Consider the following 15,892-nt stretch of genomic DNA (forward strand, 5'->3'; position numbering starts at 1 on the left):
TACTCTGTTGAAGGGCATCTGGGTTCTTTCCAGCTTCTGGCTATTATAATTAAGGCTGCTAAGAACATAGTGGAGTATGTGTCCATGTTATATGTTGGAGCATCTTTTGGGTATATGCAGTAGAGTGGTATAGCTGGCTCCTCGGTAGTACTATGTCAAATTTTCTGAGGATCCTCCAGACTGATTTCTAGAGTGTTTGTCCCAGCTTGCAATCCCACCAAAAATGGAGGAGTGTTCCTCTTTCTCCACATCCTCGCCAGCATCTACTGTCACCTGAGATTTTGATCTAAGCCATTCTGACTGGTGTGAGGTGGTATCTCAGGGTTGTTTTGATTTGCATTTCCCTGAAGCCTAAGGATGTTGAACATTTCTTTAGGTGCTTCTCAGCCATTCGATATTCCTCAGCTGAGAATTCTTTGCTTAGCTTTGTATCCTATTGGTCTATAGCAATTCTCTCTCTCTCTCTCTCTCTCTCTCTCTCTCTCTCTCTCCCTTCCTTCCTCTCTCTCTCTCTCTCTCTCTCTCTCTCTCTCTCTCTCTCTCTCTTTCTTTCTTTCTTTCTTGGAGCTGGGGACCGAACCCAGGGCCTTGCGCTTGCTAGGCAAGCACTCTACTACTGAGCTAAATCCCCAACCCCAGTAATTTTATTGTAACAGAGAAAACCAGGAATGTCTACATGATTAGAGCAGATGGTGGTTATCTTTCCCAAGGGCTGAGTCTGAGCTGGGCTAGTAGCACACAAACCCCAGAATATCTCCTTCTGATCCTTCCCTGCATATCTGACTCATGTGAAGAGAGGCTGTGCAGCCAGGATGAATGAAGATGTCCAGCTGAGCAGAGACCCCACCCCCATAGGAGCCAATCAATCACTGAAGAGGACACTGAAATCAAGGGCAGGGTCCCACTCTCCATGGCTCTTTGCTGAGAGAGAAGGCCATGGCATGAGCAGAAAAACTATGTTCTTTATTCTTAGATAACTCCTGATAGGATGAGATTGATGGTCAACCGAGCAGTAGAATGGGATGAAACTCTAGACTACAGAACAGCAATGACAAGAAGAGGCAGGCAGACAAGACACTACATCTTCTACTGTCCCTGTTGATGTGGCAGCAGACCTGTTGGTTTTTGTAAAGCATAGTTTCCATAATGTGGTCTGCTGACACAGTTGCTCCACACCACGAGGACAAACTTGACAACTGCTAATGACAGAACTAGCTATTTTTCTCTTACAGAGAGGCTCTACCGGGGTCCACAGGGCAACCCCTGACACCATCTGAGGCTCCAGGTAAAGCTTCTGATCTATTCCGATGCCATGGCTGACAGGTTTTTGGTGCTGTGATTTTCTTGCATGTGTAAACTTTCAGAAAAGCTGGAGACAAAAGGGTGAGGGAGAGTTTCGTTTAGAGCTGATGAAATTCGAAGTTCTAGATACCAGCCTTGGGAGCCTCTGCCCTACCTCTTTTCTGAGGAACACGTTCAATCACCAAGCGTTATGCACCATGGTTGAAAACAGGATCTATCACCACCATTCACCCTCCCTCACCCTGCACGTGACTCTCACAAGAGCAAAGGCTGAAGGGAAAGTGGTCTCTGTTTCCTTGCACCTGGTGATTACTTGGTTACCTGGTGAATGGCAGGGCAAGGTAGCCCACATTGTCAGAGGTGACCCCTGCCATGGAGATTTGGCCATCCTTTGTCATGTAGACTGAGAACTCCTTGGTCAGCCGCTCCACCTGCTCAGGCTTTAGGCCGGCGAAGCAGAACATGCCAATCCAGTCGGTGATGTGCTGCCAGTTGTGGGACAAGCCCTCTTTCTTCAGGTTGGAGACCAACTGGGTCCTCATGCTGATGTGATCAGCCATGCCTTTCACCTCTTGCAACCATTGCTTTCGCAAATCTGGAGAAGTCAGGATGGTTGCAGCAATCCAGGCTCCATTGAGACGTGGGTTGGAGTACAAGGAGCGGGTCAGGATCTTCAGCTGTGACTCCACCCTTTTGGCTTCTTTTGCGTCTTTGCAGACCATGGTGAAGGCTCCCACATGCTCACCGTACAGGCCCATGTTCTTGGCATACGACTGGCAGAGGCAGACATTGATGCTCTGCTCGGTGAAGTGCTGCATGGTCCAGGAGTCCTTATCACCATCACCACTGGCAAAACCTTGGTAGGCCATGTCAAAGAATGCAGAGAGTTTCTTTTCTTCACTACCGACGCCATTTCCTTCTTCTGCTTTGGACGCAAGTCCACACCCATGGGGTTGTGAGCACAGGTGTGCAGAATGAGAACATTCTGCTCTGGGATTTTTGATATATCTTCTAAGGCTCCGGAGAAGTCAAAGCCGCAAGTCTTGGGGTCATAGTATCGATAACCTTGTAGCTGCATGCCGGCATCCCTGAAGATGGGTGTGTGGTTTCCCCAGGATGGTTTGGGCAGAAAGACATCTCGGCTGAACTTAAAAAATCTTTGCAGAAAACTGGCTCCAACCCTTAAGGCTCCAGTCCCGGAAATGGTCTGCACAGTAACAAACTGGCCGCTTTTCAACACTTCATTTTTCTTGTCCAGGGCCAGTTCTGCAGAAGCCTTACAAAATTCAGCCAGTCCCCAGATGGGTAGGTATTCTTTGTCCAAATTTTTTCCAGCAATCTGAACCTCTGCTTTCCGAACATTGGGGAGCACGTAAGGCTTCCCGTTATCATCCTGGTAGGCACCAACTCCCAGGTTCATCTTCTTGCTGTTGGTATCTCTCTTGAAGGCTTCGGTCACTCCCAGGATGGGATCTGGAGGTCCCATTTCAACATGGGTCCACCAGGAGCTGACTCTGGCAGAGGCTGCAGCTGTAAGGCCTGGGTGAAACGCAGCAGCCATCCCGGAGAGGACGTGACCAGAGTGCAGGAGGGCCATGGTGGGTGGTAAGACGGCAGTGGGTGGTGATAGAGCAGAGATCAGGGAAAGCGTGTATCCCATTTTTAAATAGGATTATTTGATTCTCTGGAGTCTAACTTCTTGAGTTCTTTGTATTGGATATTAGCCCTCTATCGGATTGGCAAAAACCTTTTCCGAATCTGTTGGTTGCCTTTTCTTTCCTATTGACAGTGTCCTTTGATGTACAGAAGCTTTGCAATTTGATGAGGTCCCATTTGTCGATTCTTGTTCTTAGAGCATAAGCCAATGGCGTTCTGTTCAGGAAATTTCCCTGTGCCCTTGTGTTCAAAGTTCTTGCCCAATTTCTCTTAGATTAGTTTCAGTGTATCTGGTTTTATGTGGAGGTTCTTAATCCATTTGGACTTGAGCTTTGTACAGGGTGATAAGAATGGGTCGATATGCATTCTTCTACATGCTGACCTCCAGTTGAACCAGCACCATTTGTTGAAAATGTTGTCTTTTTTCCCCATCAATACTTTTAGCTCTTTGTGAAAGATCAAGTGACCATAGGTGTATAAGTTCATTTTTGAGTCTTCAGTTCTCTTCTACTGATATACCTGCCTGTCTCTGTGCCAATACCAATGCAGTTTTTATCACTATTGCTCTGTAATACTTAAAGTCAGGAATGGTGATTTCCCCCAGAAGTTCTTTTATTGTTGAGAATAGTTTTTGCTATCCTGGGTTTTTGCTTTTCCAAATGAATCTGCAAATTGCTCTTTCTAATTCTATAAAGAATTGAGTGGACATTTTGATGGGGATTGCATTGAATCTGTAGATTGCATTGGGCAATTTGAACTATATTAATCTGTCAATCCATGAGAATGGGAGATCTTTCCATCTTCTGAGATCTTCTTCAATTTCTTTTTTCAGAGACTTGAAGTTCTTATCATACAGATCTTTCACTTACTTGGTTAGAATCACACCAAGATGTTTTATATTATTTGTGGCTATTGTGAAGGATGTCATTTCCCTAATTTCTTTCTCAGCCTGTTTATCCTTTGAGTAAAAGAAGGCTACTGATTTGTTTGAGTTAATTATATTTTCAGTTACTTTGCTGAAGCTGTTTATCAGGTTTAGTTGTTCTCTGGTGGAATTTTTGGGGTCACTTAAGTAAACTATCATATAATCTGCAAATAGTGATATTTTTCTTTCCAATTTGTATCCCTTTGTCCTCTTTTTGTTGTCTAATTACTTTGTCTAGCACTTCAAATACTATATTGAGTAAGTAGGGAGAGAGTGGGCAGCCTTATCTAGTGCCAGATTTTAGTGGGATTGCTTCAAGTTTCTCTCCATTTAGTTTGATGTTGGCTACTGGTTTGCTGTGTATTGATTTTACTATGTTTAGGTATGTGCCTTCAAATGCTTACTCAGCATCTAATGAAATGATCATGTGTTTTTTTCCCCTGTACTTTGTTTATATAGTGGATTACATTGATAGATTTCTGTATATGAAGCATTCTTGCATCCCTGGGATGAAGCCTACTTTACAGGGTGAATGACCATTTTTTAAAAGAATTTTATTGGGTATTTTTGCATTGATATTAATTAGAGAAATTGGTCTGAAGTTCTCTTTGTAGGGTCTTTGTGCCATTTAGGTATAAGCATAATTGCATCTTCAAAGAATGAATTGGGTAGTGTTCCATCTGCTTCTATCTAATAGAATAGTTTAAAGGGTATTGGTATTAGGGTTTATTTGAAGGTTTGATAGAATTCTGCACTAAACCCATCTGGCCCAGAGTTTTTTTTTTGGTTAGGAGACTTTCAATGACTGTTTCTGTTTCTTTAGGGGTTATGGGTCTTTTTAGATGATTTATGTGATCCTGATTTAACTTTGGTATATGATATCTGTCTAGAAAATTGCCCATTTTATACAGATTTTCCAGTCTTGTTGAGTATAGACTTCTGTAGTAGGATGTGGTGATTCTTTTAATTTCCTCAGTTCCTGTAGTTATGTCTCCCTTTTCATTTCTGATTTTGTTAGTTTGGATACCATCTCTGAACCCTCTGGTTAGTCTGGCTAAGGGTTTATCTATCTTGTTGATTTTCTCAAAGAACCAATCGTGGTTTTGTTGATTCTTTGTATAGTTCTTTATGTTTTTACTTGGTTGATTTCAGCTCTGAGTTTGAGTATTTCCTGCCTTCTACTCCTCTTGTGTGGATTTGGTTCTTTTTGTTCTAGAGCTTTCAGGTGTGCTCTCAGGATGCTAGTGTATGCTCTCTCCAATTCTTTTTGGAGGCACTCAGGCTTAAGAGTTTTCCTCTTACTACTATCTCATTGTGTCCCATAAGTTCGGATATGTTGTCCCTTAATTTTCATTAAATTTTAAAAAGTCTTTAATTTCTTTATTTCTTCCTTGACCAAGTTGTTATTGGGTAGAGTGTTTTTCAACTTCCATGTGTATGTGGGCTTTCTGTTGCTTTTGTTGTTATTGAAGACCAGCCTTACTTCATGGGCATCTGAATGGATCCGTGGGATGTTTTCCATCTTCTTATATCTGTTGAGGCCTGTTTTGTGACCAATTATGTGGTCAATCTTTGAGAAGGTTTTATGAGGTGCTGAGAAGAAGGTTGAAATATTCTGTACATATCTGTTAAATCCACTTGGCTCATAACTTTTGTTAGTTTCACTGTGTCTGTTTAGTTTTTGTTTCTGTGATCTGTCCATTGATGAGAGTTGTGTGTTGAAGTCTTCTACCATTATTGTGTGTGGTGCAATGTATGCTTTAAGCTTGAATAAAGTTTCTTTTATGAATGTGGGTTCCCTTGCATTTGGAGCATAGATATTCAGAATTGAGAGTTCATCCTGGTAGATTTTTCCTTTAATGAGTATTGTTGGGCCTACCTTGGGATGTTTCCCTTCCCTCTCACTGAGCCTTTTAGCCTGTTATAGCAAGAAGTTGTTTACACCCTTGGCAGCTGCCCTTGGCCCATGATTTGGGGCTGGGACTTTCCATGGCACCCTTCCTCCCCACCGAGCCTTCCAGCTTGTCGTTGTTAAGTTGTTTATGCCCCTGATTTTCACCTGTTTTGTTGTTTTGTTGTGTTTCCATGGCTTTTGCCTTGGGTATATAAAGAGATCTCAGTAAAGCCTTGGTGGCACTCTCTGAAAACGGGTGACCTGTGTACATGTTTTCTTTCAATCCCGCAGACCTATGCCCAATAGTCACACACTGGAAGCACAGGCGTTGTCAGAATATGAAGTGTCCTTCTTTATCTTTTTGATAACTTTTGGATGAATGTTGATTTTATTTGATATTAGAATGTCTACTCCAGCTTATTTCTTGGGACCATTTTCTTGGAATAATTTTCCCAGGCTTTAATCTTATGTAGTGTCTGTCTTTGTCACTGAGGTGCATTTCCTGTATGCAGCAAAATGCTGGGCCCTCTTTACATATCCAGTCTGTTAGCTTATGTCTTTTTATTGGGTTATTGAGTCCACTGATGTTAAGAGACATTAAGGAATAGCATTTTTCCTCTTATTTTTGTTGCTAGAGGTGGAATTGTTTTGTCGCTATCTTTTTTGGAGTTTGTTGCAAGATTACTTTCTAGCTTTTTCTAGGGTTTAGTTTCCCTCCTTATGTTGGAGTTTTCCATCTATTATCATTTTTAGGCCTGGTTTTGTGGAAAGATTTTGTGTAAATTTGGTTTTGTCATGGAATACCTTGGTTTCTCCATCTACGGTAATTGAGAGTTTTGCTGAATATAGTAGCCTGGGCTGTCATTTGTGTTCTCTTAGGGTCTTTATGGCATCTTCCCAGGGTGTTCTGGATTTCATAGTCTCTGTTGAGAAGTCTGGTGAGATAGGTCTGTCTTTATATGTTAGTTGAACTTTTCCCCTCCTGCCTTTAATATTCCTTCTTTGTTTTGTGCATTTGGTGTATTGACTCATGTGATGGGAGGAATTTCTTTTCTGGTCCAATTTGTTTGGAGTTCTGTAGGCTATATGTATGTTAATGGGCATCTCTTTCTTTAGGTTAGGGAAGTTTTTTTCTATAATTTCATTGAATATATTTATTAGCCCTTTAATTTGGGAATCTTTGCTGTCTTCTACACCTATTATTCTTAGGTTTGGTCTTCTCATTGGGTCCTGGATTTCCTGGATGTTTTGGGTTAGGAGTTTTTTGCTTTTAGCATTTTTCTTTGACTATTGTGACAATGTTTTCTATGGTATCTTCTGCCCCTGATATTCTCTCTTCAATCTCTTGTATTCTGTTGGTGATGCTAGTTTCTATGAATCTTGATCTCTTTCCTAGGTTTTCTATTTCCAGGGTTGTCTCCCTTTATGATTTCTTTATTGCTGCCATTTTCATTTTTAAATCCCAGATGCTTTTGTTCAATTCCTTCACTTGTTTGGTTATGTTTTCCTGTAATTCTTTAAGGGATTTTTGTGTTTCCTCTTTAACTGTTTCTACTTTTTTATCTGTGTTGTTTTGTGTTTCTTTAAGGTAGTTATTTATGTCCTTCTTAAAGTCCTCTATCATCATCATGAGATGTGATTTTAAATCCAAATCTTTCTTTTCCACTGTGTTGGGATATCCAGGATATGTTGGTGGGAGAACTGGGTTCTGATGATGCCAAGTAGTTTTGGTTTCTGTTGCTTAGGTTCTTGGTGCTTGCTTCTCACCATCTGGTTATCTCTGACATTATTTGTTCTTGCTGTCTCTGACTAGAGCTGACTTGTCCTTCCTTTGGACCTGTGAGCCTGTGAGCCTGTGAGCCTGTGAGCCTGTGAGCCTGTGACCTTTGCAGTGAGAGTTCTCCTGGCACACAAGTTCTCTACGGGCAGCTTTTGGGCCAGAGATCTGTGGAACAGCCCCAGCTCTGGGCAGAGATGGATTTTGAAAGGGTCCTGTCCCAGGCTGCCCCATGGCTCCTAAGCTCTGTGCACTCCCGGAGGGTCTCTCTTTGGATAGTCAATGGAGAGAAAGTGGGGTCCCACCTGTGGCCTGTGGGCTTAGGAGGGAGAGTGCTCTTGGCAGACCAGTTCTCTGACAGCAGGTTTTGTTTCTGAATTTGTGGGACCACTCCAGCTCCGGCTTACAAGGTTACTTAATGTCTTTAGGGGAAAGTTGTTCTTTGCAAACATTTTGGCAATCATTAACTATAACTTGGATGTGCTCCTTAAAAACTCTTCCATTCAGAAAAGGAGAAGCCTGGTGATCATTAAGTCCCAATATGAACAGGAATCCAGCACATTGTCAAAGATTAAATGCAGGGCGCAACTCAAGGAGGGAATGTAACGGCTAATGTTATGTTTAAAAATGTAAAATTTCTTTGCTTAACAGACCTCTAAGGCAAAATTAGCTTTCAAATGTTACAGCTGTTGAGGGCTGATTCTTGTGATTGCTTAGTATTAAATAGTTTAACAAAACTGTTGTTCATACAGAGCAATAGATTTTAAAGTCAACCTCTGTTTCTTCTCCTGTAATCAAAAGCTTGTTTTGCAGGACATGACCTACTTGCATAAGAACAGAATGTAACTTTGTGTTCTTTGCCTTTGTAAACACCGTACTTAGGAGGCTTTGAGCTACATCCAAGAATCCAGAGACCCATATGTAGAGCTGGAACTAGGATATGAATAAAAGCCTTTTCTTTGCTAAACTTTATTAATGATCAGACTGATGAATGTTTGAATCAATTCAGAGCATAGCACTTGGAGTAGGAGTTTTCCATCTAGTTGAGTGCTTCTCAACCTTGCTAAAGATTTGACCTTTTAATACAGTTCCTCATTTTGTGTGACTCCCAAACTTGTTACTTTACAAATAATTTGCTACTCATATAAATTATAGTGTAAATATAAAATTACAAGGTGTGGAAAGTATCACTAACCTGGGGGTTGTTTAGTGGATGTGCATTCAAGGTTCTTAGGGTGGGGAAATGATGCCATTTTGGAGTCAAAAGAAGTTGGGCTGGTGACACAGGTTCCATGTTCAGTGCTGGACATACTTGGGTGTGTTGCTGCATGCCTGAGATCACTGCATTTGGGAAGTGGAAGCAAACAAGGGTCAAGACTGTCCTAGAGAGTGTGTCCAGGCCAGCCTGTCAAACATGACACCATGAAGGAATGATAGAGATGGAGAAATGTGATAGAAGAGATGAGAGAATGGATAGAGATGAGAGGGAGAGGAAGGAGAGATGGGAGAGAGAAGGAAAAGGGAAGAGAGGTGGAAGGGAGAAAGAATAGGAAAGAGGGAAAGAGGAAGGAGAAAGATGAGAGAGAATCCCTAAAACAGGTGAGGACAACTTGTGATAGGGTTGCTAGCTTATGAAGGAACCTAAGCTGAAGTTGACATTGGCAACTGATTTGGGGACCAGAGCAAAAACAGGCTAGAGCATAACAGCACAGAGAAGCACCTATAGTACCGTGTGATAATGAGGTGTGGATTAGATACTGCCTGTGTCCTTATGGATACCTTCTGAGGATACCTGGTTCCTGTAGACACATCTGGGTAAATCTGAAGTGTGCCAGAGTTCTTCCCCGCCCACAGGTGTTCAAAGCTGGGTATTGTCTCTCCTGAGGGTGAGTTTGCTGTGTGCCTGAGGTCTTGGCTGTGCTGACCAACTTGCTGTGCAGAAGAGGAATCATCCTGGGCTGCGCCATGGACCTCAGAGGTGAGCTGAGGGCTGATAAGGGGCTGGCTGTGGGTACCCTCCATTGATTGCTAACCATCTGGTTCTATTGATTGCTGCTGGGATGGGCCAGTGGCTCAGAGTCTCCAGGACCAGGCCAGCTGAGCTGACAGGAATCCTGAGGGTTCCTGGATCTGTGTATTTTGCATGTGTAGTGATCAGAGTTGTGTAAGTGTGGCAGGTTACTCCATGCTCACAGTGCAGCCACTGAAATGTTTGTCAAATGAGGGCATTGACAAGAAGCTGTGGTGTCAGGCGTTCCCCTGAGAGAGCACACTTACCAGCAGGGTGCTAAATGAGGGAGGCGTGCAGCAGGGCTCTTCCCTCGATCCTTCTATATCTGGCCCACTTCAGGAAGCTGTAGTCCACCCAGTTAATACTTCTTGGAACTGCCTTCCAGAGATGTCTTAGTTGATTCTCAATCTTACCATGATGACAATGTTTAACTGCCACATTCACGTTGGCAGGTTTTATGTGGCTGAATTTTATAAATTCCTTATGTACTTTGGATGATAGTCCTTCATCAGATAATGGCATTTGCGATCAGTTTATGTTTTATTTTTTCTTTGAACCTTTGTTATAGCAGAAAAATACTAATTTTAAGGGAGAGTAGCTTTAATTATGTCTTTCATGTGTCTGTTTTTAGTGTTGTGTCTAAAAGGTCATCACCAAAAACTCTCATGATCTCCATTTCTTCCTGAGTTGATTCTCTAGTAACTGATTTGCATTCAAGTGTCTGAGCTGCACTGAATTAACGTTTATGAGGGCTAGGCAATGTCTTCCTTGTTTGTTTTGCATGTGAATGTTCAAGGTACCCAACATTGACATTTCTCCACTCTATTGGTCTCATTTCTTTGCTACAGATCAGTGGACTCACATCTGTGGGTTTATTTCTCTGATCTCTTTCCCACTTTCACTGACCTATTTGTCTAGACCTTCAAAGACCATGCTCCTTCAGGTAGTGAGTCCTCAGACTTTATCCCTCATCACTGTGTTGGCTGTCCTGGGAGCTTTGCTTCTCCACATAAAATTTAAAATAAGTCTTTTGTTGAGACAAAGTGTCTTATCTCTGGCTGATGTTAAACTTACTAGGAAGTCAAGGATGATCTTGAAATTTTGACTTTCCTGCCTTCAGCTGCAAAGTTTCAGGGTCAATCTCTGACTGTGGGTATGTTAGGAAAGTCATTTTACAAATGGAAACAAATGCCCAGTTCTAAATCAACCTTTTGATACTAAAACAACTCCCTAGGACATATTATAGTGCTCTATTGACTTTATATGGAAGGCTGGGATGTGTAGGTATCTTCATAGTTTTGAATTTTCCTGCATATAAACCACGGTGCCTCCCTCCTAAGGGAGCCAAGTGGTGGGAGGAGGGAGAATAGAACCTTGGGATTTGCTTGGATGTTTCCCAGTTCCCAGGAGATCAGACTACATACCTTTGAAGCAGATAGTCATATCCAGAGGAGTAATTAGGACAGATGTGAATGTTAATGGTGAGATATGCTATGGCCCTAAGGCTCCAGGTTTCTGACACACAAGAGTACTGAAGAGCAACCTAAGTCTGAGTCCCTGGAGCTCATCCCTAACAGAGTGGGAGGTTCAAGGTTTACAGCAAGTACATGACAGAGGAACGAGAAGTGTGAATTAAAATTTAATCAAGTTTTGGGGGCACCAAACTCCAATCTGATTGACCCTGTCACCTCTGGGTGACTCTGGTCTCACATACTACAAGTGAATTAGGGGAACACTGCCAAGAAACAGAAGTGGAAAGAGGTCTGGAACAGGCCTGGAAGCACTAGCTAGAATAGGACATCTCCTGGCAGCATGGTCCTTGTGCACTCACTCCTCCTACCTGCAAGGTATGACATCCCTGCTAGCCAACAGGTCCTATCAGCCAGAGGACATATTCTAGGTCTTGGGATAGGACTGAGGGGCTGATGATGCAGAGGGTGCTGTTCAGTCCTGCACCTGGAGTTGTAGTGTGTAACCAACTGCTTTGACCTCACAGGGAGCTAAGTCTCTAGGTAGGAACTGCTCAGGATGCTGTGGGGTGATACTAATAAGGGAAGGGCAGGTACATGTCCCTAAGTGAGTGTGTGCCCCAGGACAATGGTCTGGATTCCACAGGCATGGAAGAAAATGGCTTCTCAGCACCAGCCTGGGCCTCTGGTGCAGTCACCTTGGATTCACTCTTGGAACTTGGTCATTAGGAGGATTGAGGTATCAGAAGATCTGTATCTAAGATGTGTCACTTCCCTGACTACACTCTTGGGGGACAGTTACTTGGATGCTATAGTGGAGGAGTGAGGCTCAACTTGGAGCAGGTACAGCAGGGTGATGGAGGAGATTCTATTCTGTGAGTAACCTCATCTGAGCAGCCATATGCAGGACCATCTGCTTTCCTGAAGATTCTAGGCCTTAGGCACAGCTGATCTTCTCCATGCTTCCCTCTCTTTTCTACTCCCAGCTGTGTGGGAGCAGAGTCATAGGCAGTCTCCTGGAATAGGGGTGTTTGCAGGGAAATGGGAGTTACACAAAGAAAGGGAGAGGGACACAGGACATCCCTTCAGGTAGAGTGAGGACCTGCCCCTGCCCAAGGTGTATCAGGCAATTCTTTAAACAGTTTATCTCTTTGAGCACTCGACTTAGCTCCATTACACCTTCCACTGCTTCTGTTCTCTGACATGGGGCATTTTGTATTTCTCCTTGTCTAGCTGCTCCATCTCATTATAGATCTGCATAAGTCATTACTAATAGTCACACCACCCAGTCAATACTAGCCTTTATTGTAATCTCCTGTTCTACGTCAGCAATCCAAAACACTTCAATTGGACAAGGGCTGAAAGCAACCACATTCTTTGCCAAAGTATCTCAAGAATGGTCCACAGGCCATTCCCCTGTGAAACGAGTTTATACCACTCTCAGATGCTGTCTTCTATGCTCCTACTTAGATCCATGTTAGCCCCCCTGTGAAGAGTTCAACCACTTTTCTAGTCCAAAGTTGCAGAGTTCACATTCTTCAAACAAGCAGCATGCTCAGGCCTGTCACAGCAAAACCCTGTTCCTTGGTGTCAACTTCTGTCTTAGTCACTGTTCTATTCCTGTGAAGAGATACCATGACCTTAGCAATTATTACAAAAGAAAGCATTTGACTGGGGCTTGCAGTTCCAGATGCTTATAGTCCATTATCATCATGGTGACACACATGGCGTTGAAGCAGTATCTGAGAGCTACATCCTCATCCCTAGGCAGCATCAGAGTATGAAAGAGAGAGAGAGAGAGAGAGAGAGAGAGAGAGAGAGAGAGAGAGAGAGAGAGAGAGGAGAAAGAGATTGGGCCTGATATTTGCCTTTGAAACCTTAAAGCCCATCCCCAGTGACACAGCCACTCCAACAAGGCCACACCTACTCTAATGAAGCCTCACCTTCTAAATCTTCTCAAATAGTGCCCGTCCCTGGTGATTAAGCATTCAGATATGTGAGTCTACGTGGATCATTCTTATTCAAACTACCACAGTCCAGTTTCCCAAATAAGATTTTTTTTTACGCCTATAGAATCCTGTCCTCTCAGCTCATATCCACAGCCTTATAGGGTGATGGGGCACTTCGTTTTTATTTTAAGGAATAAGGCATTGTCATATTATGCTGGGTGGATGGTGCTGGACAGATGATGGAACGTTGGCAAAAATCCAAGCAACCAACAAACAACCCGTAACCCCAATTTATACAATATGGAGTCACTCAGAGCAGGACACACATGATTCCAACAGTCGCAGTGTTAGTGCTCAGTCAGCCAAGCTGTCCTTAGGCACACTGATATGTCAGTAGGCCCTTGTGTTTTGAAGGGGTGAGGTGCTCCCTTGTTGCTATGGTAAGGTTTGGAGAGACACAGTGGGAAGGGTAAATGGAGCTGTGGTGGTGATATAACTGCAACTCCTGCTCTGTCACTGGGAATGCTTTCCTAGGCTCTTCTCTGTCCTTTATCCCTGCACCCAGTCCTTCATTTATTCTTTTCCTTCTCAATATATCTTAATAGTTATTATATGTCGCACCCACCTTGTCCGGCAAGGAAGATGCAACACCATTGGATTCTTCTCAACAGCCTTTATTGCAGGACCACCTCTGCTGATACGGGAACTTCAAGCAGCAAAAGCGCTCGCCTTATATAGACAGCAGGTTGAGGCTATGCTAATTGTCCTTCAGGGATTGGCGGAGCATGAATCACCTCATTAGCATGGTACCACTCCCTCATTAGCATATTACTGGCCAACTGATGCCAGGTGCAAAACCTGCGCATGCGCAGTACCGTTGTTCACCACAGGAGGGCACCCTACATCTCCCCCTTTTTTGTTTAATAAAATGACTGGTCTAGATCTGGGTGTCACGTCAATCTTGTCATTGCTCCTGTCTTAGGTCGTTCTCATCCAAACTCAGCCTTACTCGTCATAGGGTTACCCTATCACCACTGGGCCCCATGTCTTAGGTTGGTCCGAGCTCGAGGAAAGTTGCCTGTCTCTGGATACAATGACTCCACATGACAGTGACAAAAATGATCTAGGGCGAACTCTTAATCTTTCAAAGAGGCCAGCCATATGTTGGGAGAAGCACCCTTTTTAATGGTGGTCATAGCCTGGTAAACAACCACTTTGTGTCTGGCATGTTCTCTTTTTAAACAGCCAATAAGCCAGAGACATACTCCGCATCCCAGGAGGACAATAGCTCCCCAGGCAAACATGCCCGCCCACTCCTTAAAAAGGGAGAAAGCATTGGTAATCCATGAGGTAAAATCTTCAACTGTGATGGGGTCCAACCTAGTGCTGTTGAGGACAGCAATCTGCATCAGCAATTGTCTTTTTTTTTTTTTTTTTTTTTGGAGCTGAGGACCGAACCCAGGGCCTTGCGCTTGCTAGGCAAACGCTCTACCACTGAGTTAAATCCCCAACCCCTGTCTTGATAGTTGCTCTGGACCAGTTTTTATGGACCAGTTTCCTTTCAGATAATTAGAGATTTCTTTGCTCTGTTGAAAATGCTGAGAAAAGTTAGCTCGCAAAGAAATAATGCATAAACTCTAAAGGAGGAAACACAGGACAGCTGCGTCATATGATACAGTGCTTCAATTTGTTCTTGAACCAAATCCATCCTTTGATTAGCTAATAGAAAGCCAGATGCCAAATGGGTACATTGCTCACATTAGAGCTTATATTATATTGAATATTGAAATGTGGCTCTATGCAACCAAACGCAGGGCAGGGAAGAGTTCTTAACAATAAAACATAAGGTATGCGACAGAGAAAAGTTAATGGCGGCATACTGTTGGGGCATTTCTCCATCTGTCACTATACAGGGAACATCACACAAACAGGAGGTAGAGAAAAAGGTTGGCAAAACAGTAGAATTGCTATGAACTGGCATGGGTACTGGCCAGGATCTGGCAATAGCCCACAAGATGAGTGAATCAACCTGGATTACCATTCCCAGTAATAGTGGGGTTCGTAGTCTCATCTTCAGGAAGAGCAGAAGGCAATCTTCGAGTCAATCGCTCAGGTACCCAAATTGGATTTTCTTGATTCTGCGGAAAAACACAAACAACTCCCCTAGATCTCGAAATCACGGGATCTGGGCCACGCCATTCACCAGTTAATACATCCTTCCAGTTTACTTCTGCATTAGTCATAGGTGTAGTAGCAGCATGGCAATCTGAGGCAGAGCGGCCATGTGCATCCAAAATTAAAAAATTTAGAGTAAAAAGAGCTAAAGAAAGTTGTTCTTTTGGTGTTCAGCCACTGGCAATTCCATTTTTTTTGTTTTTGTATAAGCTCTGTTAAGGCACGATGCGCTCTTTCCACAATTCCTTGACCCTGAGGATTGTATGGTAATCCTGTAGTATGACCGACCTACATTGTCTGGCAAAATGCCTGAAAGGACTTTGCTGTGTAGGCAGGCCTGTCTTGAGACTATCAGGCTTTCCCCAGGCTGCCCATGCCTCTAAGCAATGACTAATGACATTATGAGCCTTTCCACCAGTCATCAGAGTAGCGTGTATAATACCGGAACAGGTATCAACAGAAACATGAGCATATTTTAAATTTCCAAATTGAGATATGTGTGTGACATCCATCTGCCAAAGTTTTAGCGGGATCAGACCACGAGGGTTAATCCCCACATGAGGAGGGTGGTGAAATTAAACACAATTCTGGCAACGTAACACCACATCATGAGCTCTAACCCTAGAGATGTTAAATTTTTGTTGAAGAGTAAAGGCAGGAACATGAAACTTTTGATGAAACTCTCTAGCGAGATCAACCAGAGCTGCATGAAAAATAAACTCTCTACGAGTACT

The 15,892-nt window shown here is 43.2% G+C and overlaps 1 pseudogene; it reads right to left on the bottom strand.

The window, feature by feature from the left end:
* Positions 1–1,611: 1,611 nt before the first annotated feature.
* Positions 1,612–2,913, bottom strand: Got2-ps5 (glutamic-oxaloacetic transaminase 2, pseudogene 5; annotated as a pseudogene).
* Between the last annotated feature and the right edge of the window lie 12,979 nt (positions 2,914–15,892).

The sequence above is a fragment of the Rattus norvegicus genome, chromosome 3 (genome assembly GCF_036323735.1).
Source record: "Rattus norvegicus strain BN/NHsdMcwi chromosome 3, GRCr8, whole genome shotgun sequence".
NCBI classification, from domain to species: Eukaryota; Metazoa; Chordata; class Mammalia; order Rodentia; family Muridae; genus Rattus; species Rattus norvegicus.